Source organism: Peromyscus leucopus, chromosome 10, assembly GCF_004664715.2.
Source record: "Peromyscus leucopus breed LL Stock chromosome 10, UCI_PerLeu_2.1, whole genome shotgun sequence".
In the NCBI taxonomy this organism is placed as follows: domain Eukaryota; kingdom Metazoa; phylum Chordata; class Mammalia; order Rodentia; family Cricetidae; genus Peromyscus; species Peromyscus leucopus.
In genome coordinates, this window is record NC_051071.1 from 55,687,972 (window position 1) to 55,711,702 (window position 23,731).

The window sequence follows — 23,731 nt, forward strand, 5'->3', positions numbered from 1 at the left end:
TCTTATTATTTTCTTGCTTGATAAGACCTACTTTATGTTTCATAAACCATTGTAGTAACTCACCAAGACTGCTTCCAGTGTGGTCTTTAACCCAGATGACTTTTTACAGTTGTGGGGACATCACATGACCCTTGATTTCTCTATCTAGTTTATTATATGCTCCTTGTTTTCTCATTAGATTTGCTGCTTTCATGATTGCAACTCATGCCTCAGAAAAATGAGAAGTGGCATGCAGTGGAATTCTGGGTAGCTCATGAATGGTATAGACAATGGATATTAAAAGATACAAATGTCTGGTATCTACAAGAAAGCTCACACACAAAAGGAGACAGAATGATTTATGGATGTCAGATAACATTGCACATCCAGAAAATGCTCCCTCAAAGCATGTTGTAATTTCAGTGACTCTGATTTTACAGAGATATTTATTTGTGCCCTGAAGAGCTTGATACTATCCAGAGGACATCTCATAAAGCACAGTTAGACAAAGCTTAGCTTAGGAGTAAGCTGACAGCTATGTCATTTAGTCACTTGTGCTGAGTGGAAACAGACTGGAAAAATAGCAGAGCCCACTTTAGAGCCATCAGTTACTTGTCCCTTCTCAAAATCATCCAAGAGAAAGCTAGTGTAAGATAAGGGATTACAGAGAAAAAGAAAATTATATATATATATATATATATATATATATATATATATATATATATATTCTGCTGTTTTAAATTAATAGGTTTTAAAATCAATGTAAAGAGACACTTAGCATTCTATATGTTGAAAGTTTAGACTCAGGTGGCAAATTTACTGAGCTTGTACAGTTACTGGTCTCTGCACATCAGGCTATGCATTACCTCTTAACATTTTTCCATCATGCTGTAAATATAAACATAACTGTAGAGTAGGCAGTAAAATCCCTCATAATGGAATTATATTTTTAGGAATATTATTGGAATTGAAATATGACATGAGAGAAACAAAAATAACTGGTAAAACGTTATTTTTATTGGTTAATGATTAGTTATATAGATTTTTTTTCTATCAATAGAATTATACCTAACTAGTCCTCTTGATGCTTGGTAACAGGAGCCGAATTCTAGAGGCTAGCAAAGAAAACTATATTGTGTTTTGGTATGTCCCTAGTAGATGATATTGGTTAGACAAGGGACCCTTGAACTAAGATATTACCTTTACTAAAAAAAAAAAAAAAAAAAAAAAAGTACCCCGGAAAGACAAAAAAGTCACATATTTACTTATATGTGGATATTAGGGTTAAGTCAATGATAACCAAGCTGCAGGTTAGTTATAGACTAAGGAACTAGGTTGTGGGGAGCAGATAGATCTCCCTAGGAAAGGGAAATAGAATAGATAGTTGTTGATGGATGAGGGAGACTGAAAGAGGAGGGTCAAGTGGAAAGGGAGAGTGAAGGGGGAGACAATGGAGGGGATGTAGGGGGAAAGAGAGCTAAAATTAAGGGCCATTTGAGGGTTAATGAGGATTAATACAGTAGAAGCTTCCTAAAATGTTTACATATATAAAGGCCATCTAAATGAAATAGTCACCTAATGGGAGAGACAGAACTCCATTGGCCATCCCTTGTCAACAAATGAAGCTTCCATTACCCGGATTGGGCTATGTATAATTGAATTGCTGACCAAAGGGGTCCCATGGGAACCCCCAAACAACCTCGGCTATTGCCAAGATAATAGGTTGCTCTCTACAATCTGATGGCAAGGCTCTTTGCTAAAGACAACACCTACACAACTCACTGAACATGGAGAAGTCAAGCTGGTACCTACATACAGCTTTCATCCTTACATGCTGGTATTCTTTGGTACATAAGGGTACTCTGTGTATGCTACCAAAGGAAAAACATAAACACCAATCCAGCCACAAATTCTTTGATCCACAAAGCTGTCTGTCCTGGAAGATATGCTAGTGTGGTGATATATTGTGTACCCTAATAAAATTTGCCTAGAGATCAAAGAAGCAGAGGAAGTCACAGCCACCACCTTCAGGGTACACAATATGTCACCACATGCTAGGACAATGGTGACACAAAGTCTGTGTGAATAACCAATCAATGTCTGATTTGATTTAAGACCCACTCTATGAGATGGAACACATACTTGACACTGATTGGCTGACCCACACCCCGAGAATAGATATCCCAGGGTCCTAGGGAAAAACCAAATAGTACTGTTCTACTAAAGGAATATAACAATAAAATGACTTCTAATGACATTATGCTATCCTCATAGGTCAGTGCCTTGCTCAGTCATCATTAGAGAAGCTTTCTCCCATAGCAATGGGAACAAATACAGTGATGCACAATATGCATTATGAAAGAGTGAGAGAACTTTGGAACACTCAATACTAAATGGAATGTCTCCATCAGATCTCTTCTCTCAGGGCTCATGGAATCCTAGGGTTGGAAGTTCAGAAAAGTGAAAGAACTAGAGGAGATGAAGAAGAACAAGAAAACAAGGCCCTCTAAATCATTAAGTTTGGCATACATATGAACTCACAGAGTCTGAGGCAGCATGCACAGGGCCTGTAGGAATCTACACAAGATGTGGTCCAAGAACTGAAAGAAGAAATGAACACATGCCCCTCCCCATCCCAAACCAAGAACCATTCTCTATTTGATAGCCACTTGCAAATGGAAATTTACTTTTCTCCAAGGGAGTCACTGGAGAAATAAAGTACTCTTAAGGGCAGGCTGTATACCCAGCAGTAGATGACAAATAGAAAAAAATAAATAAATGGCATCTTTGGAGGTTTCTTGTGTATCAGAGCTTATTTTTTGAAAATATTCTTCTCTCTCTCTCTCTCTCTCTTTCTCTCTCTCTCTCTCTCTCTCTCTCTCTCTCTCTCTCTCTATATATATATATATATATATATATATATATCCCTTTGCATATATGTTATGGCTTCCAGTTTAGTGTTTTTATGGGATTTTTATGGGATTCCTGGTTTATTAGTGTGTCTACAGACTGTGTGTAGCCCAGCTAGTCCAACAATGACTGTCTTCAACACAAAGTCCAAGAATCTAGTAGTTGTTCATTTTCTGAGGCTGGATGTCTCAGATAATCTTCAGGATAGGTCAGAATTCTGGAGGAGTAGGCCCTGATGGCAGTGAAGTGAGAGCAGGGACAGGCAGGCAGAGAGCACAAACCCTTTCTTCTATGTCTTTTATATAGGCTGCCATGAGAAGGTGTGGCCCAAACGGAGGCTGTATCTTCTGACCATAGACGATATGTTCTCATAGATGATATGATATGCTGGGTCTTCCTACCTCAAATGATCCATTTAACTAAAAATCACTCACAGGTGTGCCCAGCAACTTGAGTTTTGAGTTAATATGCAGTCAAGTTGACAACCAAGATCAGCTACACACTTATTGTCATTTTGGTTAAAAACAGGATATTGAAAAATTCAGACAGAAGAGATGTCATGAGTTATGAGATTTGACTCATACTTAAGAACTAGATCATAACATTTTGAATTTTAGAGGTTATTTTTAACATGTTTTCTATGTTTATTTTTGTGGGGCTCCACGGAGGCTCCCTAGTAAGGCCTTATTCAAAGCCAGAAAGTCTGAGCTTGCTTTGCCCAGCAGGGCCGCATAATGGGATGATTTGGCTAAAAGGGTGGTTACCAGGTGTTTTGAAGAGTCTATACTTATTGGTACTGTATACCTCGACCTTGGAAAGGGGAGGTCTTTTACCCCTCTCCTTGCTGATGTATAAAATGCCCATCATGAATAAACTCAGAGCATCTGTGATATTGATCCAGAGCCCTCCCAATGCTACCCTGCATCTCTGTCATTTTCTTTGCCTACTTCTATATTTCCTGACTGCATTTCTTAATTCCTCACTTCCTTCTTCAAGAGACCCTTTGATAGGTTGGCACTGGACCTCAGCACTGGACCCTGACAAATTTTGAAACCATAAAGGACCTTAGCATTGATTTACATGCAGCCAATTTAAATGTTAACATAGATGAAATACAGGATACTTTGAGATTGACTCATTCAGTATCTTTCAGGTTATAAGTGGTGCTAAGACTACATAGAATGTATTTTGCCTTGCTAGGTTTATTCCATTCAAAATTCCTAGAACATATTTCTTTGTCTCTTAGAATTGTCAAAAATTCTATTTATCCTTCCAGTTTACATGTTCTATATTATCAGATGCATGTGTTTTCTATTGTTTCTATTTCTACAGGAGCCTAGTTACTTGCTCACTCAAATCATGTGTCTGTGTAGAATAAGAACTTCTACTGGTAGTGAAGTCCTAAAAGTAAAGATCTGTTTTCTTCTTATTACTATGGAAGATATAACACGATAGATTTTAGGTAATTGAAAACAGGAGACAGTCATTGTGTTCTAGGGTTTAATTCATACCATTTTTACTTAAAACTCTTGGATTTCTATGAAATGTACTGCGTTGAGTTGCCACTCTTGAAAGTGTGTACAGCCTCTCATCCATATCACTTGTGTGTGTGTGTGTGTGTGTGTGTTTTAAATAAGATCTTTAAAGATTTAATCCAACAGAGATGAAGCCATACAATTAATTCAGAAACAATTGAATTTTTCCATGATCCATTGGTAAAAGTTTTCCCTATGTGGAGAATTTCAGAAAGGAGAAGAAAGCTCAGTGGTATTTATGTTGCTAGCTAAAAGCTCAGCCTAGCAAAGCTGTGTGCCATTACCATTTGCAGATTATTGCATAGAAGTATTATGTCCAAATATTCCCTATATTCTTCACATGTGCCAAGAAGAGAACCAAAAATAATGAGCAAAGAGGACTGGTGATTATAGTTTCCAACTAAGTTAAGAAGTATGTTTAACATAATGAAATATAAAACATCGTGGGATGTGATTATCTCACAGGATTTAACACATGTTTCCACAAAAATATTAGAAACTAATATGTTTACTATGTATAAAAGAACTTTAAGTAAATGTAACAAAAATAAAATCCTACAATATACATAGAATTTCATTAGTTCCCAGAGAAACAAACTTTAAAAAATATGTTTTTTGTTTGTAGAGTTACTAAAACAATTCATTACTGTTTGATTATTATTTGCATTTATAAATACTCCCATAATCTCAAAAGACAAGTTGTCCACTTCAGCTTGTATGTTACAATAAATAATCCTATTATTTTCCCCCAATTCCTGTGACTTTTTACCTGTCCTGAATATTTTCCATTGCCTTTTCCTTTTCAACATGATCACTGTTCTTAACTCTGAATATTAATCAGATGGGAAGTAAGTTGACTGTGGCCATGTTTAAATAAAAAAATGGCTCCAGTCTTCAGGAATTCCTTTAGGACATATCTGTTAGTGCAGCATGCTATTGCATTTCAGGAACAGTAGATGGTATGGAATGGGCTGTCAATAACTGAGGCAGGGTGACTTACTTCTTAATGTGGGAGAAATGTCAGTATCCATTAGCTTCCATTAAGTACCACTCTACATGACATTGTCTAATCCACTGTATTAACACTATTACTTTAATCAAAGGTGCAATATTTAAAGGAGACATACCCATGGATAAATGAAAAATGCCTAAAATATACTTGTTACTATGAAATTGGAAACCATAAAAGCCAAAGGTGACTTAACATTTCAAAAACAAAAACAAAAACAAACAAACAAAAAAGCAGATGAAAAGAAAGATGAAACAAAACAAAAACACATGTCTGGTTTCCTGGCTTTCACTCTCTACACTGAAACATCCATCAAATTCTGATGATTCTTCCTTTATGCTTTTTCATAGTTTTGTATTTCCTTATGTTTTTCTGTTGTTAATTTCTCTTTTAAATCTACATTGCGTTCCAACAGAACTATTGCTATAAAGGTATGGTCATCTGTAATGCACACTCTCAATGTACCATCTTCTGCTTTACTCTAAGATTCTATGCTGACTATAGTTGGCTTTCTTTCTAGCAGCAATGCTGATTTTAAGGAGTTTGGATTGGGATGTTACAGCAAGATTTTGCATTTTAGGGTAATTTTGGGGACAGTACTGAGCAAATATTCCATACTAGTACCAGGTTTGCTAGGCTGCACGGGGTGAGGCCTCATCATAAAATGAAGAATTCACTGGCATTTTGCTTGTTTTTTTTATTATTTGATAAAAGCATAAAAATATACTATTTAAATTTAAATCTGTCTTAGATCCATACTTTTTCATAAGAAACTATGAAGTATTTTTCTAACTTCTGATACAAAATAAAATTTCCAATATCACTAATAAATATCCTTAATGTTTTAGAGTTTAATGACAAGTGAATATTTTTATTTATAAAGGCATGAAAAATAAATACTGTTACACACACACACACACACACACACACACACTTTATGCAGATTCATCCCCTAAATGTCAATGACTGCTTTAGATCTAGTGTGTTTCAGGCCAAACCATGTAATATATCATCGTGAATTAATTTCCTTATATGTTTTTCGTTACTAGTAGTTCTTTATAATTCTTGCTTATTTTTTAAAATTTATTTCAGAGTGAAGGTATTATCACAACATACTTCATTAACAACAAAGTTAATTTATATAACCATAGAGGTGAGAAGCACTTTTGATACATCATGTAGATAAACTATTTCACTTTTTTACATTCGTCAAGTGTCCCTTCATATCTGACACTTTCGCTCCCTGCACTGCGTTTCTGTTTAGTTGAATTCCTGTTTACTTAGTGACCTGTCTTCTCCTGATTCATCTCCCTCAGAAGATCTGTTGTTCCTTAAAGCCAATCTTTTCTGATTGCTCTGACTTTCAGCAAGGGATCTATATCGTTCATCTTTCAGACCATGCATTAGTCACTTAAATCAGGCTTGTATACCTCCTCTTTCATCTGTGTCTTCTAAATCAATTTTCAGCTTCTGCAGGATTAAGACATAGGAGCTTTTTCTCTGACTTCTTTATCTCACCCATAGTGTTTGTATATAAGGTATTCAGGTATTTTTGTCGCATTGATTTGCCTTTTGTGACCAATGTACATCACAGTGTTTATCAAAGGAGTGCCTTGAGATAACCTGCAGGATGTAAAAGTGAAAATAATGACATTGTAGCCCAGGACTCTTAGTTCTGGTTTATTATTCTAAAATATAAAATGTATTCTGAGCTTCTAATTCATTTAAATGATAACTCTTATTTCTTCCTGCAATGTGGATATGGCTGCCTCCTTTGATATTATGCAGTATTAGTGAGGAGGGTTAGTTGCTACTATCATTTATCTGAGAAAGAGGCGTTATAAAATATTGACCGCTTGCCTCCTTTGAAGATGTTGTTCAGCTGAGTTTCTCTATAGAAGCAGCATTTACTGTATAAAGGCAGCAAGAATAGTAAAGAATTACATTTCTTATAATCACTTCTATTGCATGATCTAATTTTCATTGCCAAAATGTTGGAGAGTCCTGATAAATCATTGGGAAAATAAAGTGTGGGCTGTATTTCATTTGCAGTATTCATAAAATTTCCATAGCCATCAAGACTTTGTACTTTTCTTATTTCCATAAATATATTATTGGTTGAAAATTTAATCACAAGACTTACAATAAAGCAGACAAAACAAAGCAAGCAAATACACAAAGCAAAAGCAATCTTTATTGTCCTTCCTTTTGATACTATCAGTTCAATCTTAGGCAAAAGAGATGGTAATTTATGCTTTCGTTTTAATAAGCATCCCAAATGTTGCCATGCAAATATTAAATTCATGTTTTCCTCCCTATTGAGATGCTATCTAGAAATAAATATGCTTTTGTAGGATTTTCTTTTATTTGGGAAATCTCATAAAATGAACACCTTTATCTGAACTCACATTTGGTTGTTTAGCTTGTCATTCGGTAGCTACTTTCTTCTCTGGTGGAACAAACTGTCAGGTATTTTGTATTGACTCAAGATGACTTTGATGAAATTTATTGGAGTGTAGTGTGTGATTGGGATGGATATGTTGGAAGTAACCTTCCTGACCAGGGGACCTGTCGAAATCACAGTGTAATTCATTCATTTACTAAGTTTTGAGCACCTCTTTGTGTAAGGTAGTTTTAGGTATTGGGGATAAAATGGGCATCGCAATAAACAAACTTGCTGCTCTCATGAAATTTACCAGACAGAAAGAGAAAACATAATCTATACACTTGATAAAAATGTCATGTTGTGTGAATATCCTGAAAAATAACCAAATTAAGGTTGCAGTGAGTAATAGTGGCTTGTCCTTTAAATAGGACACCAGAGAAAACCTTTCTGAGGAGGGAGGTGGCATTTTCACAGGAGGAAGTAAATCTCAGGCAGAGAGAAAATGGGAGTGAAGTCCAGGGCAGGGATGTATATTACAAGATGAGAAAATAGCAGAACACAATGTGAAGCTGAGCGTTCTGTGACTTCTGAAATGATTTCACGGTGAAGTAGAAGGAAATGGGGCCAGAAGAGCTGTTATAATACCCTGTCAAGAAGGTGAGTATGGGATGGGGTTGGGAACTTTCATATTGGCCTCTTCTAAGGATTAAACTCTGAGTTGTATTGCATCTGGGAACCAATATTATACATACACAGGTCCCTGGTCATTCAGGGCACTTTCTGCTAACAGAACTCAGGCTGTTTCCTCTATTTTGATAAAAATATAACTGGAAGAGATTTTATGCTGCTATCTGGGGAAATTGCAAAATGACAATTGCCTAATAAGGCAGCTTGGCCTCTACAATACCATCATATAAACATCATGGCTCCCAACGGACTCCTTCCAAATTGAGTTTTTATACCCTCTAAGTGTAGCTCATCACTGGCCAGGTTCATGAGCTGCATGCAGAATACACTGGAGGACTTCAGTCCTTGTGAAATAAGAACCTTTTCTGATGTTATCTCTCCCCCTAAGGAGATCATTGCATGAAGTGTTTTCTGTATGCCTATCAGTGAAGATCCACCTCAGACATTCAGGCAGCACTTGTTAGGTGAGCTAATCATGGCCCTATATGCTTGAATGAATAAAACATGTGACTTCCATAGTCATGATCAGTATGTATAGCCTCACTCAATATATTCCCTATAAATTCTATTTAGCATTATTTCCACGGGGAACAAAAGGAAAACTGGTATAGCACATTTATAACTGTGTTGCATTATATGTTGCATTATTAGATAGTTTCTTGCCTGGAAAGACTTTCCATTTCAACTAGGCACTGATAAGAACTAAACCTTCTTAAAACTCCACATATGATGATTGAATAAATTGTCTGAAAATCATCCTCTTAAATGAAAAAAAAAATGTTATGCATTAAATCAAACAGAATTTAAGTGAGCAGAGACAGTTTCTGGGTCGGAGTCCCTAGAGCCAGTGTAGTTTCAAGGTCAACGCCACCACATGAGCAGGTTATATTTATACTCAGAGATAATGATGTGGAATGAGGAAAGGAGAGAGAGGGGGAGAGGGAGATGGAGATGGAGAGAGGGAGGAAGGGAGAGAGAAAGGGGGAGAGAGAGAGGTAAAGAGAGAGAAAGAGATAGGGATGGAGGCGGGGGAGAGGGGAGTAGACAGAGAGAGCTGCACATACTTCTGTTGTTGGAGTATGTTTCATACTGATAAAGTTCATGCCCATGTGAATGTGGAGAAGCTCCCTCATGGTCTTGGAAAGGACTTATGAAAGCACAGAGCTCAAAAGCTTTAGCTTTGATCCCTCTGGAGCACTCTCACCTTTGGCTGCTTGGCAAACAGCCCAGATCCCTGGATGTGACAATAAGAAGTGAAACTGCGCATCTATAAAAGTTTCCACAGCATGAGGAAACCCTGCCATTTGAGATAGTCACCAGCAGAGATTTTATCCAATTAGATACTTAATGCAGTTTGAAACTTGCTCTCACTCAGCAGTCAGAGGACATGAATCTATTTAGTGTGCCTTACTGACCAATGCAGGTCTAAAAACTAAACTCGAATTGTTTCCTTTCATTAAATGCAAGTGAGCACATCTGATGCTGTGGACAGGGAAGGGACTCTTATACTTTTCAAAAAAATTTTTCATCTATTTCTAGCAGTGATAACTCAGTGAAGTCAATTTGGCATAAGAACATGATTTATTTGTAAACTAACTAGTTAGTAGTTTAATTCATTAATTAAACAGTTAAACTTAGAATAGGGTCTTTCCATATATCAAGTTTGCCTTGAACTCATGAACTCAAGTGGCATAGGTTGGCTACAGATTTATAGTAGACTTCTCCTGTGTTTGTGTTATAGGCATGGATCACCATGAAAGGCTTAGAATACTTCAAAATTTGAGAAATAAAAAGACCAAATATCTTTTCAAAGAGATGTTAAAACTTAGGATGGTTCTTTTAAAATTCTTTAGTGTATGAAGATAATGTTCTGAGCCCTGGAACTGATACAGGAGATCAAAGAGATCATTTAAAAGAAGAAAGTTAGAGTCTGCTTGAGGCTATAGGAATCTTCCAAAATCAGGGTTTCTTTGGGTTGTATTATGCTCTAACTTAGCATTTGATAAAAACAACTCATTTTTATGAAACAAATTATGGGAACACACAGAAAAAAATTATTACTTTTATACAAACAACTAGTAACAAATTGCTACTTTTATTATCACATGTTTATTCTTTCCTTTATTGCATACTGGAAAATCAACCTGAGTTGGGCTTATAGTTGAATGCTTCTAGGAGATGGACAGTCATTATTCATTGAGGGTGTGACCAACATTTGTTTTCCCAGGCTTTCAAGGATGGTCTCATATTCATCCACATATGGGCAGCATTAATTGGACTTAGTGGTGTATCAAAAAAGAATTATGTTTTTAAGACTTGAAGCGAGGAAGGAATGGTGTTGTGGGGAGATACAGTGCTAGGAGATTGTGTTTAGATACTTCATTACATACATACATAAATTCTCAAAAATAAAAATAATATAAAATACTTCCAGGACATGTTATGAAAAAATAAGTTATATACTTATTTTCTATGATCAAAACCTTATAGTATATATAACAGATGAGTTATAAAACATAAAATTAGAAGAGAGATTATGATCATATTCTAGCATAACAACTATCCAAAGTTCTCCTCAAGACCTCAGATCCAAATAACAACCTGAATCTTTAAACTTCACACCTCACGGGTTATTTTTTAACAGCTATCTTCCATAATTATGTATATTTATTTGAAATTGAGATGAGATAAAACGTGCTTTATATAAACAACTAGGCAAACTGGATTTCTAACTACAGTTTTCCATACATTCCTTTTCGCATGAGGCAGAAAATTGGCTGGCTGTGGCAAAGCGGAGATGTGCTATTCCTTCTCTCTGTTAACTAGAAAAAGCATAGAAACTGACCTGCACTGAAGTAAGTGATGCCCCTTCTAGCCTTCATCCGGCAGGGTCCCAGGGCATCACTCTGAGTTTTGAGACACTAGTCTGGGCAAGCACGAAGACACTGACTTTTAAAAAGCAACGCCTACCTCTATTAATCAGTCACATCTTGACAATTCAATGATTTCAATGTTTTAATAGTTTCAAAGTATAGTATTTTCTGAGTGCTGAGTAGGTTTGATGAAACATAAGAATGATAGGTCCTGGACCATTCCTTTAGCATTTTAGCTGATGCCAGTTGTGAGGATGGTCCTGACAGCCAATGAGAGCCACTTTTCACAGCACTTGAAATATGCCTATTTCCCCGACAGTTAGCTGAAGACATCATTAAAGGCTACTCCTGTAACTGATAGCTGTTTTCACAGAAAAAAGTCATATTGAACAAGGTAGTCTCCACATAGAAGACCATGCCTAAAAAGCACTATATCACTGCAGATGGTTCTCCTAACATGCTATTTTATTAAAGGCCTGAAGAAATACTTACTATATAAGTGCCAAGTCCAAACTACCATAAATCCTGCATAAATCATTTCTTTAGAATGTTTATTTTTCACAGTAGGCTAAAGAAATAACATCATGACAACCCAAGAAGTTTGTGATTTGACAAGTGATAACATTTTTCAAGATATCTTTATTCATCCTAAATATTCACATAATTCAAGGATCTGTAGTCATGTAAATATATGCTTCCACTTCTTTTCTGTTTTTAAGATATTTTAAAGAGCAATTAACTGTTGGTCCTGCCAGCTTTCCACCATGTATGCTTTTCTGGTAGGCCGGTGCTTCCTTACTGTGTCATCAATATTCTCAGATCTTTGACCACGTTGTGTCTAACAGATTTACCAGGTGTGAAAATCCTGATGTAGTTTTCTTCCCAATTCTACTGTGATCTGTTGGAATTGAGCTTTTATTTTGCGCTAAGTCATCCCAATAACTTCTTAACTAGTCTAAAAGTTCCTTGACAGTGTGCCGGTAACTTATTAGACACATAGCTAGGCACTTTCATGGGAATTTGGTACTTTAGTACCTAAAGACATTTAAGTCATATGCCACAGTGTTTCAGGAAAGATAAATAACACTCACACAGATTAAGAGAATGCTTCCAAGCTCATACTTTTGTTTTAAAGGTAGTCTTTTTTACAGCTAATGTCACACTATGGAGCTTTATCAAGGAATATACATAACCCTAAGAGCTGGAAGATGGCTCAGCAGATAAAGTGGTTATTGTACAAACATGTGGGCCTGAGTCTGAATCCCCAGCAACCATGTGAAAGCTTGGGGTGGTGGCATGTGTCTGTAACCTCAACACTGGAGGAGGAGGCAGAGTAAGGTATATCTTCAGGGCTTGATGGCCAGCTAGTCTGCTGTGGGATGATCTGGATGTCAAATTATTCTGATTGGTTAATAAATAAAACACTGATTGGCCAGTGGCTCGGCAGGAAGTATAGGCGGGACTAACAGAGAGGAGAATTAAGGGAACAGGAAGGGAAAGGGAGTCACTGCCAGCCGCTGCCATGACAAACAATATGTGAAGATGCTGGTAAGCCACAAGCCACATGGCAAGGTATAGATTTATGGAAATGGATTAATTTAAACTATAAGAACAGTTAGCAAGAAGCCTGCCACGGCCATACAGTTTGTAAGCAATATAAGTCTCTGTGTTTACTTGGTTGGGTCTGAGCGGCTGTGGGACTGGCGGGTGACAAAGATTTGTCCTGACTGTGGGCAAGGCAGGAAAACTCTAGCTACACTAGTCTATCCAAAATACTGAGTTAAAAGTTCACTGAGGAACACTTTCTATAGAACTAAGGTGAATAAAATAGAAGGAGAAAACAGATATTCACTTCACAGCACACACACAAATCTGGATTCACCCCTATCACTAACTAAGTGAACTTGAAAAATATTTTTATATCTTTTCTTTGCTTTTATTAAAACAAAATTTATACACTGTATTTTAATCAGTTTTGCCTCCTCCAACTCCTCACAGATCCTTCCCACCTCTTATGCTTTCAACTTCATGTTTTCTTTCTCTCTCTCTCAAAATAAACAAAAAAAAACCAAAAGTAAAAATAAAAAAAAGTCAAAAATGCTAAAACAAAATGAAACAAATTCCCACAATAAAACCATACAGTTAATTTTGTGTTGGCCAAACTGCCCTAAGGTATGGTTGGTGTACTCACTGATGCCCTAAGGTATGGTTGGTGTACTCACTGATGCTCTATGGAGGAAAAATTATATCCCCGTTGCCAGTAGATATCAATAGACCTTCTTTTCTTAACATATTAGTTATAAAGTGAGCTGATATTGAGTCAGATAATCAACAGCCTGTGGTATAACATGCCCAAGTTTTACTATCACTCTTGTTAACTTACTCATGACTCTCCATCTGAGAGAAAAATACAATGCAGTGCTAGAAGAAACAAGGAGAATGTGAAGGATTACTACCAGAAATGGAGGAAAGAGCAAGCCCAGAGCCTGACTGACTAAACAGTTTCTGTATTTCTACAGGGAAAGACAGCTTCAGCCACATTATCTGCTCCTTCTCCTTAAGGGGTCATAATTACACCACCTTCCAGCCTCCCAGAGCATTCCAGCCCTGGTATGATGCCAATACTCCACTTGAGAGAGTGTCCCCTGATGCCAAGGATGGGTCCATTTCCTTAGGGAATTATGCCTGTCTTACTTTTTTACTGCTGTGCTAAAACACCATGACCAAGGGAAGGTTATATGAAGCTTACACCTACAAAGGAATAGGAATAGGAATCCATCACCATCAAGGTGGGATGCATGGCAGCAGGCAGATAGTCATGGCACTGGAGCAGCACCTGTGAGTTCACATCCTGATTCACAAATTGAAAGTAGAGAGAACAACTGGGACGTAAAGAGCACACTGAGCATCATGTGAAACCTCAAGCCTGACCCCACTGACAGACCTCCTCCAACAAGGCCACACCTCTTAAACCTCCCCAAATAGTTCCACCTTCTAGTGACCCAGACTTTAAAGACATGAGCCCCTGGGGGCCATTTGCATTCAAACTGCTGCAATGCCTGCGGGACTTGCTCCTAGAATGGGATGCTACATGCTTATCATGTGCAGGCCTCCAATGATGAGCCCTCCCATTTATCATATGACAGTGTCCACTTCCTGGTGTGACTTGAACAGACAGGTAAGAAAGAACAGAGATGTTCTTTATCGGTTTTGTATTATTTGTCCCATTTCACCAAGGGATCACAGTCATGCACCCGTTTCCCCATGGCCTGACATGGAAGATGTCTTCTGCTTCCTAGCAAAGAAAATAATAGTGTTGTAGGAGAAGCGGCATAAAAAAATGTGTTTGTATTATGAAGTTGAAAGTGAATTAAATCATTTACTTGAAAGCACATTCTCCTTTCCCTTCCCTCTTTTTTCTAATTTTAAGAGCTGGAAGTAAAAAGGAGATAATAATATCTAGTTCTTTAAATTGTCATGGGTGAGACTGATGCATATGAATTATAATGATGTTACTTATACACTGTAATTTTATATGTAGTTTCAGCTGTTTTCATCTCAATAAATATTGTGTTTTTAGTTTTATAACATATTGTTCTGTAACATAGCCCATGATGACTTTGAACTTAGAGTATTCCTATCTCAACCTCCAAAATGCTGGGATTATAGTGGAAGCCATTGTTTCCTGTGCAACAATCTGTTTATTAAAGCCTAGAGTTAAAAATTCAAATACTTCCTCTGCTTGGTTTTATCCAACATACTCTGACACTGAGAATGAGGACCAAAGAGACCCTACTGATGCTAGGGTGAGCTGGCTCAGTGCTCATAGCAGGAATGCAGTGATACTTGGGAGTTAGCTCAGTAATCAAAAGAGAATTATACTGTTGCTAGAGTGAGTTGGCCAGGTATTCACAAGAGGGCCAATAGAGTTGTTCCTATGTAGTAAGATCTGGATTCGTGCTACCAAGATGAGTGTACATGCTACTATGAACTGATTCAATACTCATATGTGTTGCAGTGATGTGAGTGTGAACTGGTTCAGTATTCATGATTTACCCATATTAATCTCAGGGTAAAGTGACTCAGTACTCACTCTCAGGGATACTGTCTTAGGTTGTGCATGAACAAGTTCATAAACACAAACATTAGATAAAACTGCGTCAGATCTATGATAGACAATGGTGTAATTATGCCTGAGTCCACCCAAAGAAAATTGTACAAATAATGAAAAATGCCCAAACAACCCCTTTTCCTCATAAATACAGATTACTGATATTTCTTTGCAAGCTTACTTTGTTCTGTTCTTCCTGTAATCAAAACAGAGGTTACAGAAAATTCTGATCCTTTCCCAAATCACCAAATAAAAGCCTTTAGAAACCCTTGCTTGTGTGTTCTTACTGAGAGGTCCACAGCTGTCCATGGTACATGTTCTTTCTCACTTCAGTGAGTCACCAAACCCAACTTTACACAACTAAAATCGTGCTCAGAGTGGTTACAGCTAAAAGGCACCAGCATTTCTTTGGAATGCAGGCAGATTAGAAATGTGCATGTTATAGTCCATTCTTTCCATTCTTTTTTTCCATATTTAATTGATGATCGATTGCATTTCCTCTATAATAATAATTCTCTAAGTTGTCATAATGTCTTAACATATTCTTTTGCACTAATAACAGATTTTCATATGCCCTTTCTTTTCAGAGATTTTTCACAAATATAATTTATGTATCACATTTGCTTATTACTTTTCAATAAGTTCCAGTTACCCTTATGATGTAGAGTAAAATCTTTAACAAACTCTGTGAGTAGAAATATCATAAATTATTGTTTGTCTTGGATGGTCTTGATTTATGCCCAGTGTCACAGAAAAACTAATGACTTCATTTTTTCCCTTTGAGAAGTATTAACACTAGGACAATAAGTTAAATCATCACCATTTTTATAGGGATTCTCGTAATTTTTTTTCATACACACATCTGTAGCCTCATTGTTCCCTCCCTTCATGAGCGTCTGTATTTATGTGGGTGCACATGCATGTGCACTTACATTGTGTGCCTGTATACTTCAGCTACTCCTTATTTTATTTTCCTGTCTTTTTTTATGACTTTAACATGATCCTTTTGGTATTCCTCTTATTTATCACCATCCTCCTTTTTTCTTTTTATGTGAAGAATTTCATCCTTAAATATTAGCTCAAAAGTTAGTTCCTAAGAAAAAGATTCCTGGATCCTGTCTAAAAATATCACAACCCTGTTACACAATATAATGTTTATTTGCTTTATTCTTCTACTCTAGGGGCACATCTGATAGATGGCACATGCATACATACATATACTCATATAATTATATATGTGTATATATATTTCTTAATTTTAAGTTTATCTTCTGATAAGAATTGAAAAGTGTTGAAATATTACAAATTTATTTTGAGGCAGAATCAGATATTAACCATATATAACCTATCAAATGTGACACTCAAGAAGCTGTAAAGAGTTTGCTTTATTCTTACTTAAATGTTTGTTTGTCTCTTTCACTTCCTGGAAGTTATGAGTCAAAGATCTCTTGTGAATGATAGTAGAAGCTCAGCTCTGTCTAGACAGAGATTGTTCTGACTGTCTGCTCGCAGAGAAACGGGATTAAGAGAGGTAGGCATGACTTACTCAATTTTCTTTTTTTTCCCCATTTTTCTTTATTGATAAATGTTCTACTCACTCTACATACCAGCCACAGATCCCACCTCCTCCTTCCTCCCACCCCTAGCCCTCTCTCGAGAGCCACTCCACATCCCCACATCTCCCAAATCAAGGTCTTCCATGGGGAGTCAGCAGAGCCCGGCACACTGAGCCTAGGCAGATCCAAGCCCCTTCCTACTGCACCAAGGCTGTGCAAGGTGTCACACCACAGGCACCGGATTCCCAAAAGCCTACCCATCCACCAGGGATGGATCCCAGTCCCTCTGCCTGGGTACCCCCCAAACAGTTCAAGCCAAACATCCGTCTTCCGTATCCAGAAAGCCTAGTCCAGTCCCATGGGGGCTCCATAGCCACTAGTCTAGAGTTCATGGGCTTCCACCAGTGTGGCCGGTCATCTCTGCAAGTCTTCCCATCATGATCTCGTCCATCCACCGCCTCCCCACCCCAAATCTGTCCTTTCTCTTATCCATTGGATTCTCTGTGCTCAGCCTGGCACCTGGCTGTGGATCTCTGCATCTGCTTCCATCAGTCTCTGGACAAAGGCTGTATGATGACGGTTAGGGTATTTACTAGACCAGTCACCAGAGTGGACCAGACTAGGCACCACCAGCAGTCCAAGGTGGGGTCATCCTTGTGGATTCCCGAGAGCATCTTCAGCACTCTGCCTCTTCTTATTCCCATGATGTCCTCAATTATCACGGTATCTCCCTCCCTGCCTTCCCACTCTATCCCAGTTCCAGCTTGAACCTCCCATTTCCCTATGTTCTCAACTCCCACTCCTCGCCCTCCACCACCACCCCCATACCCAGTCTGCTCATGTAGATCTCATTTACTTCTCCTTCTCAGGGTCACCTATGTGTCCCTCCTAGGGTCTTTCCCTGAGAGCTAGTCTCTATGGAGCTGTGGGTTGCAGTCTGGCCATCCCTTCCCTCACATCTAGTATCAGTGGATTTACTCAGTTTTCTATAACTTAGCTGTGTAGGCTGATGGAATTAGGACATGTTAAAATATCAGATGCTTAAAACTATAGAGAGGGGGTAGCGATCATTCAGGCATTCAATTTCCTTCCTATAGTATTGCAGGGGCAGTTTCCTAATTTCTAGTTTCAGTTATTCAAGGATGGACCCTTTTGGAGAAATCACTTGAGATTCTCAATTCTAGACATAAGACATCTCACATTTTGTTTTCTTAAAGTGTTGGTATTATTGAATTTAGTGCCTCAGTTTTTCAACATAATCATGGGAAAAATAAATAATAGACAGAGAGAGATATATATAGACAGAGCCTTCCATCCATGGGAATATGTTTGTGCTCCTCATTATTCCAAATATAGAAAGGGACTGTAAACTGCTTTCATTAGCATACATGCATTCACTAGCTATTTGGTAACATTAACAGTTCTAATACATCTAGATTTCACAGGTAAAAGCACCCAAGTATAACTTAAAACAATATCTCCCACCAATATATGTGAAGACACAAAAAAATTATGCAGAAAAAGTTGAACAGGAAAATTTAAAGTATATTTCAAGTGTCTTTATTCTATTTTTGAATATTAAGCATTTATTTTTCATACTCACCTTTTACATAAATGTGCCATAACATATGTGTCCTCAAATAAATTTATCTTCAGAACTAATTAACTAATTTGGTAAGAATAAGAAGGTCTTTTTCTAATTAAAAATGGTAAGAGATGATCAAAATAAATCCAGAAAGTGAAAGAATTTTATAACAGTGAAACATACTTTAAAGGTTTTAAACTATCCTCAGTAGAATTGTTTTATATCCTTCATAGTTCAATGTCAAGTATATTCTAACATTTCTAGAAGAGTTTAAATCCTCAGAGTTGAGTTGTACACTTTTGTTCCATTCCTCTCCACAGAATCATTAGAGTATTAATTTCTATTATGCATAAAGCCGAGGTCAGCAGATCGACATTTTTTGAGGGAGTCACACATATGCTTTGTCGATAGTCACAAGGCTCTCATTTTGTTAAGAAGGTGTTACAGGTATTTTTAGACGAACAGTGTGTCACCTAACAGAGTAGAAAGAGAGAAGAGCGAGTCCCTGAAGAAATAGCCCCAAATAAAGGCAATCCTCACTCAGCTCTAGACGCCCTCCATCCTAGGTGGTTCATAGTTTGCTTTCTTGGGCTGTCCCCTTTTTTAATTGCTTTCCAATGTATCCATGATCATTTTCATGCAGCAGAAGTGATAGTTAATCAACTCAGAGATCAATATAAAATATCCTAGTTCCATTGTACGTGCTACTATAAATGGGTCAAAGGTGGTTTCTGTTCATGTTATTTACTTTTTACAACAGAGTAGGACCACTGACTCCAAGCCTGTACAGATCCCTGTATACCTAATTACTTTAAAGACAGCCTAACTAAGCATCTGCTTAGCAAGCTCGTGCCTATCTGCTTTGTTTACCCCATTAAACTTCACTCAACATCTGTTAACCAGAGACAAGATGAACCACACAGCTAAAAGCCATGCAACTGCAATTGCTCTTCGGAACTCACTGATCCAGATGCTTTCACTGCAGAATCAATTCTCCTCTGACTTCCGTGTTTCCTTTGCTCCCTTCTACTTCTGGATGATAGCTATGTGCTGTTGTCTTCAAAATGTGTCCTGCTCTAAAAACTCCCCTTCATGCAACCCTGTCCAAGTGCCTCTTAGGAAAGCCAGTTGCGAAGCACTGTCATTTGGTGGACTGTTCTTTTTCTTAAACTGGCTTGAAACTCTATAAATGGCCTAAGGTTTCCTCTCTTTGGTCTTGCTTTTGAAATCTCATGTTTTGGAGGAAGGAAGTTGTTATCAGCAGTCCTATGGTGAGGAAATCACCATTTTGTCAACAATCAGCAAGGGACTAAAGCATCCCACCAACCACCAGAGTAAGCTCACAAGCAGGTTTCCATCCCCAGTGAATCCTGAAGATATAACTGAAAGCTCAACTGTCACTTTGGGAGACCCCGAGCTAGCCACTCTAAGGTTCCTGTCCTTCAGAAACTTTGTTAAATAATAAACATTCACTGTGTCAAGCTGTCACGCAAAGGGTGATTACTTATAAAATATTAAATACATTCAAATAACTCTGCTATCTGGGGTATAATCATCCCAGGGGCTGCAGAAGCATGTGGAAAGATCACATGTGTGGAATGGGCTGTGAAGAGATGACTGTCAGTTTGGTTTGACATGCAAATCATGCAATTAAAATTTAAAATCTGGAAATTAACAGCATGTTTCTTTTTTAATAAATTGAAGAAATACTGAATTTCATCAGTGAAATATAGGAAGAAAGATTGTGTGTCATATTATTTGTATTCTATTTTACATGTAGTAGGTGGAAAGAAATGAAGATAACAATTTAGATGATTTGCTATTTTATTCTAGGACATTTACTTAAACATTAGCATGGCAGTTATGGTTCACCCCAGGAAGGATTCATCACTTTCCCTGCCTTAGCTTTACTCAGAACAGCCTCCATTTTTATGCATTCTTCCACTGGTTTGTGTTTTTCTCTTTGCCTTTTTTCCCTCCTACTCAGGGTAGTGTTTGATACAAGATCAAACAATAGTAACATGATGGTAAATCAAACAATTGAATAATTAGACATTTTAATTTGTTTACAGTCATATCTTGGTTTCTTTTTATTATTGAGATATCCAATAGGACTATTGGAATGAATAAGAAAAATGCCACTTAAATATAAGTGGTAATGTAAAATTGGAGTAAGACATAGTCTTCCCAAGTATTTATTTCTCTTTACCAAGGATTATCACACGGGAAGTCACTGAGCTCACTACTACAAGAGTTGGTAGGGAGAGTCTCTGCTTGTGAAGATCTTGAAATGTAGTAGGAAGAGCAATGATTTAGAAATTCCTGATTCAAAGAGATCTTTTGTGATATCCTCAGTCTACTCTTAGAGTCTTCCCTTGGGATCACATAGATCTCAGCCCCCTACATCTGAAAAGGAGCAAGGGTATTGACAGAACATCGATGGTAACACTCTTTCTGGAGCTTACTCATGAAACGTAGCAGAGTCAAACAGTTAAAGCAAGCAGCATTCCAAATCCAAAAAGTATTTTAGGTTTTAAAAGATGGAATCACCAACTCTGAGTGGGGCAATCACTTACCCATACATTAATTTAAACAATAATTCATTCAGGAAATATTTAAGAATCATCTATTGTCTCTGCCATTCTTTAAAATGAAGAAGTTAAATGAATAACTAAATTGTGCTCTCTGTCTTCAGAAAAAAATTCATTTTAGTTTGACCTTGAAAATAATATGAATTTTTAAAATGTAGATGTTGGTAGCAGATTCTAGAGGGTGGATTATTTCAGCAGTATGAAATCATGCTTTTGTATCAGTATTATTGATAAGATGGATAAAGAAAGATCCCAAAAGAGGGTTTGGTGGCCACACACTTGATTGTTACAGAGTAAGAATATGGAAAATGTCACCTTCTGTAGATCAGGCTGGCCTTGAATTCTACCTACTTCTACCTCCCAAGTGCTGGGATTAAAGGCTTGTGTCATCGCCCCAAACAATGATTTGTTTACTATACAGTGGCTTCATTCATTAATATTTCTCATGCATGAAGAGAGATGACTCACTTTATCACTGAATTCATAGATTGGCTGTCTGTGGGTGTTTCTAATGAATGAGGAACTCTCAAAATGACATAGATTAACATCTAAAAGTATGCTCTGGTTGCACTTGTGCACTGTGAATACACATATCCTAGCTGGTAGTACTGTTTTGCTTGTGACTGTAAAGTCTTTAAGACTTAGGGTTTTGCTAGGAAAAGAAGGTCTCTCCTAGCAAAGTATGGGTGAATATTTAGGAATGCGGGCTTGGCTTTGGTTCCTGACACTCGGTCTCCTGGTCCACCATCATGGGAATGGCCACTACCACATGCATCTGCCACCATGCACTCTGTCCTTCTTTAACCACTAAGATAGTTTGAATTCCCTCTGATATCATGAGACAAAACAAATTATCCTTCCATTAGCTGTTTTCGTCACATATTTTAATATAGTAACTCAAAAGTAACTAATAAAAAAGTTTATAAAATATAGATCAATTTATCTTAAAAATAACATGAATTTATGACAGAATGGCTTCTAAGTTCTCATGTGTAGAACTGAATCAAGGCTGCTTTTTCTAGATGGGATGCATTTTGTGTTGTTGATTTGACCTTTCATCAGCTTGACAGTCTGATGCATTTGATTCCATAACCTATTTGATCACTTTCAATACGACAGTTAAGAACCCTGATCAGTTCTTTTAAACTCTGATTTTAGTGTTAAATATCTCTAATTTTGTGATTTTGATTATGCTTTCTTATATTCTGTTCTAGAAATATCCAGAGATCTTTTCCAATGTTATATTATTATAAAATAATCACAGGGAAAAAAGTCCTTATGAGAGGGGTTCCATAGTTGCTGTATTTTTTAATCACATATGGTCTTATTTTATACTACTTTGTATCTAAGCAGTATAGAATTCTACACACAGTATTCATTAATTGTAATGGTTATTGGAGGAATAATAAGAACTGAATTGGTTATCCTAAAGAAGACAAGAGAGAAAAAAATACCTATTTCTTTGAAGGAGTATAGGAGAAAATAACCTGTATGTGTTTCCATACCTTCATGGAAGAGAAATTAAAGTCAAGAGCAAAAAACATGAATAACACAATAGAACATTGATAATGCTAAAACTTTACATATATTATCTCATTAGTAACTATTGTCAATTATATGTGACTGATATATGTATGTCACAAGTATGGGGAAAGTGACTGCTTATTCAAAATTGGCAAGGTGGAATACAGTACTTTCCACTTTCAAGAAGACGATCTTCCCCAAATAGAGGAGGACGTGTCTTCAGTCAAGAATATACTCCCTGCTAGAACCTCCGAACAAGCTCTCAAATTCATTTTAAAGCCCAATCACTATCACTCAAATAATATTGTAGTTACTAAATGAAATAATCATTTTTTTTCTCTTTGAAGCTGTCAGGAATTAAGAAGCACAGTGATCTTTTATCTGTTCTTCACCAGTTCCTACCTGTCCACTTGCAGGCAGTCTTAGAGAGAGACACACAAAAGAATGAACTTCACATTAAAGACAATGTACAGATCTGAATGTTATGCTTGAGTTGTCTTCAGGCATATTAATTATCACTTGTGTAGCCTTATTACCAAGTGGGTAGAGACAGACTCCAAATCCAGTCACTTTGCCCACAAAGTTGTGGAGCTATAAGATGCATGGAGGAGTGAAGAGCCTTATGAGATCCTTACTAGAGTCCACATGCTCTTTAGCTATCCTTCTGTGGTAGAATGCAATTTGCTAGCTGACTCAAATCCACTTCCAGGTTTTCAGAGTCTGCTTGTGTTTAATTTATTATCTTAATGTGAATGTAGCATGGTTTGAATTTTGAATGGTTTTGCTTGTATTAGCAGCACTGCCATCAATACCAAATTGCAAGGCATGTTTTTACTCATAAATTTATTTTCATAAATATGTTGTTTATAAGAAAGTCAGTGAAGCATCCTTTCTGGCATAACTTATCTGAGTTGTATCTCAGACAACTTATTTATAATATGTTGTTACCTATGCTTGGAAACTCTAAGGTTTTTCATGAAAAAGA